We start from the raw sequence: 10,702 nt of genomic DNA on the forward strand, positions 1-10,702 counted from the left end.
CTTATTACATCCCAAGACTATCAGTATCACCTCTAACTTACAATATTGCACTAGCATTTAACCTGTCCTCATATATCCACTCTTGCTGTACTACAGTTTATTCCCCATGAAACCTCCAGAGTGATCTTTAATAACAAAGATTGTATCATTTAATTGCTTAAAGCCTAGTAGAATTTCCTATTACTACTAGTATGAAGGACCATATAAGGCCTCAGATGTTTCGGTGCCTGCCTCATTCTCCAGCCTCCCCACTGGCATCTCTCCTGATGCTGTGTTCCAGCCTCCCAGTCCTCTCTCCTAAGCTCCTTTTTGTTTGTAAGTTCTCCGTACACACCGCCTTTCCTGTCTAAAATGCTCCTCTCTTACCCTTGATTTGTTAACAACTTTACTTTTCAAATGTGAACACACATTTTTCTTTAAATAACTTGAGTTTTTATGAATCATTTTAAAAAGTTTGACAATGATTATTTTTTCTTTTTATACTTTTTAATATGTATTTTTTTCCTATAAGCATGACTTATTTTGTGAGAAAATGAGAAAACAAGCACAATTTTATAAACAAATTTATTAAGCCTTAACTTAGCAAAAACATGAGATTGATTTTAGTGTGGTATTTGCAAAAGGTGGACAGCTGAGCAGTTTGGTATGAAAATCCTCTTAATCAAAAATTGACCTTTTCAAGTAGCAGATTCAGAGATACCACAATACCTTCATTTTCCTAGAGAAAGTAGAGAAAAGAACCTGAGTAATCTGGCTACTAGAGGTGAGATATAAATATAACTAATCTCTACTGTGAGGAATACCTTCACAAACAGGCTATGGACTTGTCATCCGCGAATGGGAAGATCTCTAGTAGAGTCTCATTGCCTCAGCATAGATTTAGCAGCTAGTCAGACATGTGGTATAGGAAAGCCTCATCACAAGCAGAGGAGAATGTGACTCCGAAAAACTGACTTTCGGGTAAAGAGAGACGAACACTGGCTGTACATCACATTTTCAATGACTGTATTTTCTGCATGCATCAGAGTCTAATATTCCCTACTCGCTGAGTAGTTCCTTGAGAGAAATTGTAAGTAAAGGGTTTTCTAGCTGAACTCTATCGGACTGCCATTACTTATACAACCATTATATATACTATGGCTGATGTCGTATAAAACCAGGGTTTTACTGGGGTTGCTAAGAAAAGGGAAATAACATCAGCCTCTATAACAAGTGGGCAGATAGGCCATCATTTGCTCTCCATTCTCTCCAGACTTTCTGAATAGACTGAGCAGGGAGCACTCAAATCCAGTTCTAGAATATATTTACCTGAGTTGCTTCTTATGAGTTTTAACTCCCAGGAAAGAGACAGAAATATCATGTCATGGACACGCTTTCAATGGTGGGCAACTAGGTCAGTACATTTGGTGTGTCAAATGAACGTTGAACCTAAAGTAGTAAAGAAAGCCTTAAGAGAGTTTATAAAAGGAAAATCTGACTCTGTCAGGAGTGTGAAAATTCATGTTGTGTATTAAGGCTGTAGCTAGATAATGTAAACAGAGATATTTTTAGCTTTTCCTTAGATATAGCACATACACAAATGAATTGTTACTCTAAAAAGAATTCCCTGGGTGAGCCATGCTATCAGAATCAAGTTACTGGGAAAACCCACAGTGGTTCTATGTACCATTTCGGAACACTTCCTCTTTGAATAAACTTGGAATACAGGAAGGATCATCAGAATGACTTAAGAGCTTTAAGATTCCCCACAAAAATTTACAAGTGGTTTTGCAAAGCTTTCTGGGGCATAACATTGAAAATAAAAGAGGACCCCTACCTTTCAAAAAGTTTCCTCTAGATAATGACTCCAAGAATACTCTTTGAAGTAGTGGATAATTTTGGAAATGAAGATAGAGCCATTTGCTTCATGCCTCCAAGAAACATTATCTGCAAATAAAACGCATCAGAATATTGGAGGATGTGATCTTTTACACATTGGAAGACTCCTGGAGCCATGCCTTTGGTATTTTTATGAAATACTATCTACATGCTGACGAATCTCCAGCTTTTTCCCAGTCGAGATTTCTCTGTGAAGTCATCCATTTGCCTATTCAACGTCCACCCTTGGAGGTAACACATGTTCCAAACTAAACATAAGAAACAGGACTCCTGATACTGTACACTCCTTCAGATCTGTGTCTCCTCACATCTGTTTTCACCGACTCAGTAAATGGCACCATCTACCCCAGTTGCCAAGCCAAAAACCTAGTCATTATTTATTATTTCCTTTCTTTCACATCCCATATTCAAACCATTATTCAGTTTTCATTGATTCTGCTGCCAAAAACATATCCCAAATTTAACAACGTTTCGTCAACGCTAGTGCCATAAACCTAGTCTAAAAGCTATTGTCTTCGTAACTGAAATATTTAAATCATTTTCAACGGGCCTTTTTGATGCTACACTTACCTATCGCTCCTCGTTTAACAACTTCTAAGGTAGTATAAATGAAGACAAAATTCATCATTTATAATTTTTCTGTTGTAGACAGAATGTCCTTGCAGTTGCAATGTACTTGGCTCTATTAGCATGTAATGATTTCTACATTGGCAGGGAAATTAAAGGAAGAATTGAGAGTACAAAGGGAAGAAAGTAAATTCTATGAAAAAGGAAAAGAAAAAAGAGAAGAGGAAAAAACAGAGGAACAAGAAAAAGACTGTTATTGGGAAAGAAAATAAAACAGATGGTAAGAAAGGGGAAAAAAAAGAGATGGAAAGAAAAGTGGGAGATTAACAGCTCTCTTTCACTTGTGGGTTATATTTTAAAAACTTAGCTTGCACAAAAATATTCTTTAATACTTAAACAAGTTTAAGCACTTGTTTTAGCAATGGATGTTAACTGTAATCAATGGCTAGGAAGAGCAGAGGCTATGCAGCCCTCCTGGAATTTGTCAGGATCATCAACTACTAATAAAGAGTTGTCCGAAAAAAAAAATAAAAAGCAACTATCCAGTGTTTTCTGTTGCAAATAAGATCCCCAGCCTGACTCTTTAATAGCTCCACTACTTATACTCTCCCTAATTTTCTACTCTGCAGCCAGAGGGTCCGTAACCTTCCTGAACAGCCAGAGCATTACTGTCTCGGGGTCCTTGCTCTTGTTTTCCCTTTCCAGAGAACACTTTTGTTTCAGAGTTAGGCACAACTCCGTCCCCACGTTCAAGTCTGTACTGAAATGCCACCTCTGGGGAGAGGTCATGGCTAACCCCCTTGGCTCACTGGCCTTCCTTTGCCCACCCCTGGCACGCACACGTGCGTGCACACACACACACACACACACACACACACCACCTCTTTCTATAGCCTAATCCTCTTTTATTTTACACATTCTCTGAAATCATACCATTTATTATTTACATGTTTATTATCTACATACCTTCACTACATTGCAAACTCTATGAGAGTAGGAGCTTTGTCTTTCCTGCTTACTGCCATACACAGTACTAGAACAGCATACAGTAGATTTTCAATTAATAGATACTGAATGGATAAAACCATTGATAAAAGGTTACAGGTTTTCATTCCTTTTTAAGTTTGCTCAGAACTTTTGAAATTATGGTACTCGAAAGACAACATTATCACTTCTGCTCATCTACCACTCCAGACACCACAATTCTTTAATGTAGCCTGATGATCAGTTTCCTTGGTGACTACACAGCATGTGTGACTTGTTTGCAGTTTTTATTACTTTGTATGTGCTTTTCTTAACCACATCCTTATTCTGTTTTGTGCAGTTAGTAGTTTCTTACATATCTGCAGTTTTGCACCTTTTTTAAGGATGTTAAAAGCAAGATTAGCACTTACTTCCCTGCTCTTCAATTTTAAATTCCATTTAAAAATATGAGTCTCAGAAAGCTGGGGATATTTACATGAAATCACATAGGTCGTGGCAGCGATGGGCTCAGTATATACAGTGTTCTTGGCTTTTACTCCAGTTCTCTATGCATTACCCCATAAGTCTTTTTAAAATTCTGCCCTATCTCAAATAATGTCATGATATGTCCATGGATAGATAGTACCTGTCCGTGTCAGAGTTGATGCTTGGACCAATACAGCATTCTGCTCAGGTTCTTCATTTTGACTCATTTCTGAGTTCCGAGGAGAACCTAAGAGCAGGCATGTATGTGCTCATCTTGTTTTTGAGATACTTTGTTGCAAGGAGAGGTGAGAGATAACCTATGTGGTCTGAACCTCAATGCAATGGTGTTTCCTCTATAACACAGGACTCCTTGTGAGGCCAGCAACCACTTTTTTGGTGTCAATTTACCTTTTCGAGAAACAGCCATTGACTGGGCTGATGCAGCTCCTTCTTCATTTTCTTCTTCAGATTCTGCAATAGAATGAAGACAAGGTTTAGGATTAGTACTCTATCTGAAAGCCATTTCCAAAGATTAAATTGACTGTGAACACAGGCTTCCCAGGTCTTTACTGAGATACCATCTCACAACAATAGAGCTCTAAGAGTTTTCCATTGGAATTTGGTGTTTGGAGGCAGTTACCTGTGGAAAAGGAAGATTCTGCAGAGCCTTCTTCAGATTCATTGTTCTCACTCTCAGAATGAAACATATACTGAAACAATATGAAAAACAGATTTGTCAGCAGAACTAAGTTTCGAGAACCTGCACACTTCACACTCTTGCCTTTGCACTGATGAGTAGATGACTATGCTAGCATGGGGCTACTCTATGAAGCATGAAGATTTGGCCTATTTTCTAAGCATCAAGTTTGTTCTAGAGGAATATGGCATTCTGCCAAGTGAAAAGGGAGGCAAAGTTTCTATAAAACAAAGAAGAATTTGTTATCTTTCTACTTATAGAATTCAAGGAATAATCAAAATCTTTAATCAAAGTTTTTATGCAACAGCACTGTTCATTCTGAGGAAGGAAAGTACATCTATGTATAAAAAATAGTCTATAAGGCCGGGCGCGGTGGCTCAAGCCTGTAATCCCAGCACTTTGGGAGGCTGAGTCGGGTGGATCACGAGGTCAACAGATCGAGACCATCCTGGTCAACATGGTGAAACCCCGTCTCTACTAAAAATACAAAAAAATTAGCTGGGCATGGTGGGGCGTGCCTGTAATCCCAGCTACTCAGGAGGCTGAGGCAGGAGAATTGCCTGAACCCAGGAGGCGGAGGTTGCAGTGAGCCGAGATTGTGCCATTGCACTCCAGCCTGGGTAACAAGAGCAAAACTCTGTCTCAAAAAAAAAAAAAAAAAAATAGTCTATCTACAACCAAAATAATTCCAGATGCATGTCCAAGAATTGGGAGTATACTCATTTATGTATTACAGTCTGGAGTAGGAATCAGCAACCCATAGTCTGTTGGTCAGAATCAGCCAACACCCATTTTTGTAAATAAAGTTGTATGGGACACACATCAACACACCCATCATGTACTTAAAGTCTGTTGCTGCTTTTGAGCTACAATAGATGGTTTGAGTCATTGGTCCAGAAAGAGTAAAATATTCATTATCTTTTAAAGAAAAAGTGTGCCAATCTGTGCTCCAAAGAAACATCCATACCCCACTAACCCATGAATTCCTTATTCCTTCCTTAAATAGAAATCTAGATTTCCAGACATTTCGTTCTGGGGAAAAGCCACAGCTAAGCAAAAGATAACAGATATTCCCCTGTTATACATTCTGTATCTGAGAATAACTCTAAAGGCCACAGAGGAGCCCAGAATAGCCAAAGGCTATCACCGAATTTAATGTCTCCACACCGTTCATTTAACAATAATTAATCAGCACCTATTATGTGTCAGGTATCATTTCTATGTGTTTAGGATACATTCATAAACAAAGCAGGCAAAGATCCCCTCAAGGTGGGGCTTACATTTCAGCAGAGGGAGACATAATAATATGAGTAAGTAAATTGTATGGAGTGATGAGAGTGAGTATTGTTAAAAGAGTATGCAGCAGTGTAAAAGCAATTGGGGTGGATTAGTAAATTTTTTGGCATTAAATAAGATAAACAGGAGGCTAGGCCTGGTGACTCATGCCTGTAATCCCAGCACTTTGGGAGGCCAAGGCACGAGGATCACCTGAGATCAGGAGTTCGAGACCCATCTGTCCAACACGGTGAAACCCCATCTCTACTAAAAAAAATAAATAAAATGCTGGGCATGGTGACTCATGTCTTTAATCTCAGCACTTTGGGAGGCCAAGGTGGGCAGATCACGAGGTCAAGAGATCGAGACCATCCTGGTCAACATGATGAAACCCCATCTCTATTAAAAATATAAAAAGTAGCTGGGTGTGGTGGTGCATGCCTGTAGTGCCAGCTACTGGGAGGTTGAGACAGGAGAATTGCTTGAATCTGGTAGGAGGAGATTGCAGTGAGCCAAGATTGCACCACTGCACTTCAGCCTGGGCAATAGAGGGACACTCCATCTCCAAAAAACAAAAACGAAATTAGCAGGCATGGTGGAGGGTTCCTGCAAATTCAGGTACTCAGGAGGATGAGGCAGGAGACTTGCTTGCACCAGGGAGGCAGTGGTTGAATAGAGGCAGTGGGAGGGAGGGAGGGAGGGAGGGAGGGAGGGAGGGAGGGAGGGAAAGGAAAGGAAAGGATAGTTGAAGAAGGTCCTAAGATGGGGATAGTTGATTCTCCATTTGGAGAAGGGAAAAATAAACAAGACAAAAAGTAAGAGGAATAGAACAGAAAGAATGAGTTACTAGCTCTTAGCCCCACAATATTCACCTAAACTCAATAGGTTTTGGGGGTTTAGTAGGTGGTCCCTAAATATTTTATCTGTCACTTTAGCTGTATCAGTGTTATTATCAGGAAGGTTTCCAGCATTTTTCAGAACGAAGTTCACACCTTCTACTAGAATCCATGACTCTTCTGCATCTAATGAACTATTTTCCATCAATTGATCAGAAATGCCACTTAGAAATTTCCCAGTCAGCGTCTTTGCCATGTTGAACAAATTCTCTATGGATGGTTTCTTACCTGCGAGAATGATAGAATCTTACGTATGGACAGAACTTTAGCTACCGCGTTCTAGGGTAGTGGTTCCCAAATTTTAATGTGCATAAGAATCAACAGGAAGCTTAGTATGCAGAGCTTCCTGCACCCTACTCCAAAAAATTTTTATTGAATAGGTGAGAACGGGGCCATGAATTTTCATTTCTAACAATTTCTCAGGTCATGCTGACGCGTCTGTTGCAAGGACCACAGGTAGAAAAGCTCCTATCTTGCTTCAACTCTCTCCATTTCCTTAGGTGGTGAAATAGAATCAGAGAAGCCTAGTGAGTTCACTAAGGAACTTGGTGACAGCTGACTCAGTTTAGTCTTTGCATCTCCTATGATCTCCTTATTTTCTTTTCACTTTTATTAAAAACGAGTTTGAAAGGACATTGCATTCAATATGTGCAGCAGTGAAACATAAATGCATTCATCTGTAAGATAACACCTGTTTTGTTTTCTTTATCAAGGCCGGCAGGGAAGCTGCATATGCCGAGACTTAGCACATATTGTAGCTGATCCGTTTGCTGCAGTAAGGGAAAGGTTACACAGAAAGCAGAAATATGGAGGAAATGCAAGTTACCCTGTTCAACCGCCTGGCTTTCCACCCTCCCCGTAACAGAACACTTACGAAATGAATGAGAATTTCGGGTCAGTATCAGTTAAAAGAAGAGTCTAAAATAAAAGGAAAAGTTTAAGAACAGAGATCCAGGGGCCGGGCGCGGTGGCTCACGCCTGTAATCCCAGCACTTTGGGAGGCCGAGGTGGGTGGATCACGAGGTCAAGAGATTGAGACCATCCTGGTCAACATGGTGAAACCCCGTCTCTACTAAAAATACAAAAAATTAGCTGGGCATGGTGGTGCGTGCCTGTAATCCCAGCTACTCAGGAGGCTGAGGCAGGAGAATTGCCTGAACCCAGGAGGCAGAGGTTGCGGTGAGCCGAGATTGCGCCATTGCACTCCAGCCTGGGTCACAAGAGCGAAACTTCATCTCAAAAAAAAGAATAGAGATCCAGATGTTTTTACATTTTTCTTTCATTTGAGAAGTGGTAACGTATTAACTAAGACACTTGGTTGGCATTTTCAGTGCTGTGCCCCAAGCTCCCATATCTCCCTCCATACCCAGAGTAAAATAATTAGGTCTTGGGAGATCCCCCTCCAGTCTGCCTTCTTCTTTCCCTTGAACTATAACTCTCTCAAAATATAGCCATAAAGAGCAGAAAAACTGAGGCCACTCACCAGCCATGGCTGCTCCTGCTTCCTGGACAGGAAAAAGCTATGAAAACAAAAGCAATTTCAACAGGCGTGCTTTCCTCTCAGTGGACCAGCTTGTTGATACTACCCTAAATGGAAAACTCCAGGTCCTCAAATTCTCCTTTTCTTTGCCAAGATACGATTAGACTCCTGATTTAATGTACAGCTGCTTTCCTTTGGAAAACAGGAAACAGAGGGTGTTTTTTCTTTTTGATACAACGAAGTGATCAGAATGAAAGCATGCGCACTCTCACGAGAACACGTCTCTGTGCTCTTTTTCCACCTATTTTTAACATTGTTAATAAGTCACATTAAACCTCTGTTTGTCTCTCTGCTGCCATCAGCCTCTAAATGGTCAGGAGTCTTTACTTCACTCATACTTACTCAGCCTCGGAAGTGTGAATTTGGAAGGTAAGGGAAAGAGGCTGACTGAGGATTGCTAAGTTGTGATACTCCCTTCACTATCTGATAAACCCACACAAGTGATCTCTTCTCTTCTGTCTTTCCTGATCCACTCCTTTTTAAATTGGGATGTTGTTTATCCATGAGATGAAAGTATTTTTGTTCATTAAATGAACAAAATACCCTTTCATTTATTTTTGAGATAAATATATATGTGCAATTAAAATCGAACAATAGAACAATTTATAAAATGGGAAAAGATCATCTAAGTTCTTTAATTTCACATGACAAGGTACCTACAATTATATGTTTAGCTTGCATCTTTGTGTAATTTTTTCTATAATTTTATAAAATGTTTAATACAAAAAATGATATTATCCATGGCCCTAATCATTGGCCTCCTAGCATTTTTGGCCTTTATGTTAGTTCTGAACTGGCCTTATGAGTTGCTTTTGGCCAACATGATGCAGTAGAGGGATCTGATGCAGTTTCCAGCCTGGGTTTTACAAATCCGTTTACAAATCCCTGTGCCCTTCTCCCTCTTGAACACCTGAAGCTAAATGAGGATGAGCCTGGGCTGGATTGCTAGCTGATTAAAGTCATCAGGTGGAGAAGAGCCCAGTCATCCCAGCCGAGGCCATACTAGACCAGCCTCCAGCCAAGTGTTTTCCCAACATATGAGATATCCCAGCCTTGTCAGCAGAGAGACCTACCCTACACACAGATGATGTCAGACACAATCCCAGCAGTGATGAAAAGAAACATTCAGCCAACTGGCCACCTCATGAACAATATAAATGCTTCTTGTGTGAAGCCACTGAGTTTTTGGGTGTTTTGATACTGAACAATAGATAACTAACAGACCCATAATTACCCACAGAATTTTTACCCCATAGTGGTTTTATCTTACAGTTATATTATTGATAATTTGCTTTATTTAACTTTACAATGTCTGACAAACATTTTTTAAAAACCAACACATGAAACACTATCTGAGTTTTGATGACTGTATAGTATTTAATGTGTTGACAGATTATATTTTTAAAATGTTTTGAGCGGGTGCAGTGGCTCACACCTGTAATCCTAGCACTTTGAGAGGGTGAGGCAGGTGGATCACAAGAAGTCAGGATTTTGAGACTAGCCTGGCCAACATGGTGAAACTTGGTCTCTACTAAAAATAAAAAAATTAGCCAGGTGTGGTGGCATGCACCTGTAGTCCCAGCTACTCAGGGGGCTGAGGCAGGAGAATTGCTTGAACCACAGAGACAGAGGTTGCAGTGAGCCAAGATCGGGCCACTGCACTCCAGCCTGGGTAACAGAGTGAGGCTCCATCTCCCCCCAAAAAAAGTCTTGTCAAAGTGGTAAACATTCACAAGGCAGCTTATCCAGTAGTACAGAAAAGGCAACAATAAAAATCAGATTTTTCTGATTTTTTACTTTGCTTCTATAAACTACATGTAATTTCCCTAAGTCATTTGCTTTTTTTTTTGGTGGCAATCTTTGCAACTCCCAATAATGCCTGTTTTATCTATTTCATGATGTATGGATTACAAACAATGCTGTTAGCTGCCTCACATGAGAAATGAAATGCAGCTCATTCACACTGCCAAATCTCTCTCCTATTCTACCTAATGTTTGATGACAGTGTAATTTCCTATTACTCCTTGATTCATTGTGAAATGATAAATAATGTACTTAACTCTCATCTCTTTTATCAGTTTTGCATGCACCTTAATTCTCCTCAGTGTAAGTTGACCAGTTTCCCTCGTGCAATTTATTTCATCTTTTCTCACCTCCAATTACACCATTTTTTCCCAGTTTCCTATTGTGGTAAAAATATATACCACAAAATTGACCATCTTAACATTTTTTAAATGTAGTGTTCAGTGATACTACCTACATTTATAATGTCGTAACAGTTACCCCCATCTACCTCCAGAATTCCTCTTTATCTTGTAGAGCTGAAATTCTAAATGATTAAATAATAACTCCCCATTTCGTCCTCCCCACTGCCCCTGACTGTCACCATTCTACTTTCTG

At 39.8% G+C, this 10,702-nt stretch overlaps 2 long non-coding RNA genes across 2 annotated transcripts in view; one reads left to right on the forward strand and one right to left on the reverse strand.

Moving 5' to 3' along the window:
* LOC144578026 (uncharacterized) overlaps positions 1–10,702 on the forward strand; it is a 145,622-nt gene that overhangs the window by 62,297 nt on the left and 72,623 nt on the right. The window lies entirely within an intron of this gene.
* On the reverse strand, positions 546–8,292 carry LOC144578025 (uncharacterized). The gene is made up of 5 exons (XR_013522979.1): positions 8,246–8,292; positions 4,535–4,604; positions 4,303–4,365; positions 1,817–1,926; positions 546–718 (listed from the first exon to the last, which is right to left on the reverse strand). It is a non-coding gene; the product is annotated as an uncharacterized LOC144578025 (long non-coding RNA).

The sequence above is a fragment of the Callithrix jacchus genome, chromosome 10 (assembly GCF_049354715.1).
Source record: "Callithrix jacchus isolate 240 chromosome 10, calJac240_pri, whole genome shotgun sequence".
NCBI lineage: Eukaryota > Metazoa > Chordata > Mammalia > Primates > Cebidae > Callithrix > Callithrix jacchus.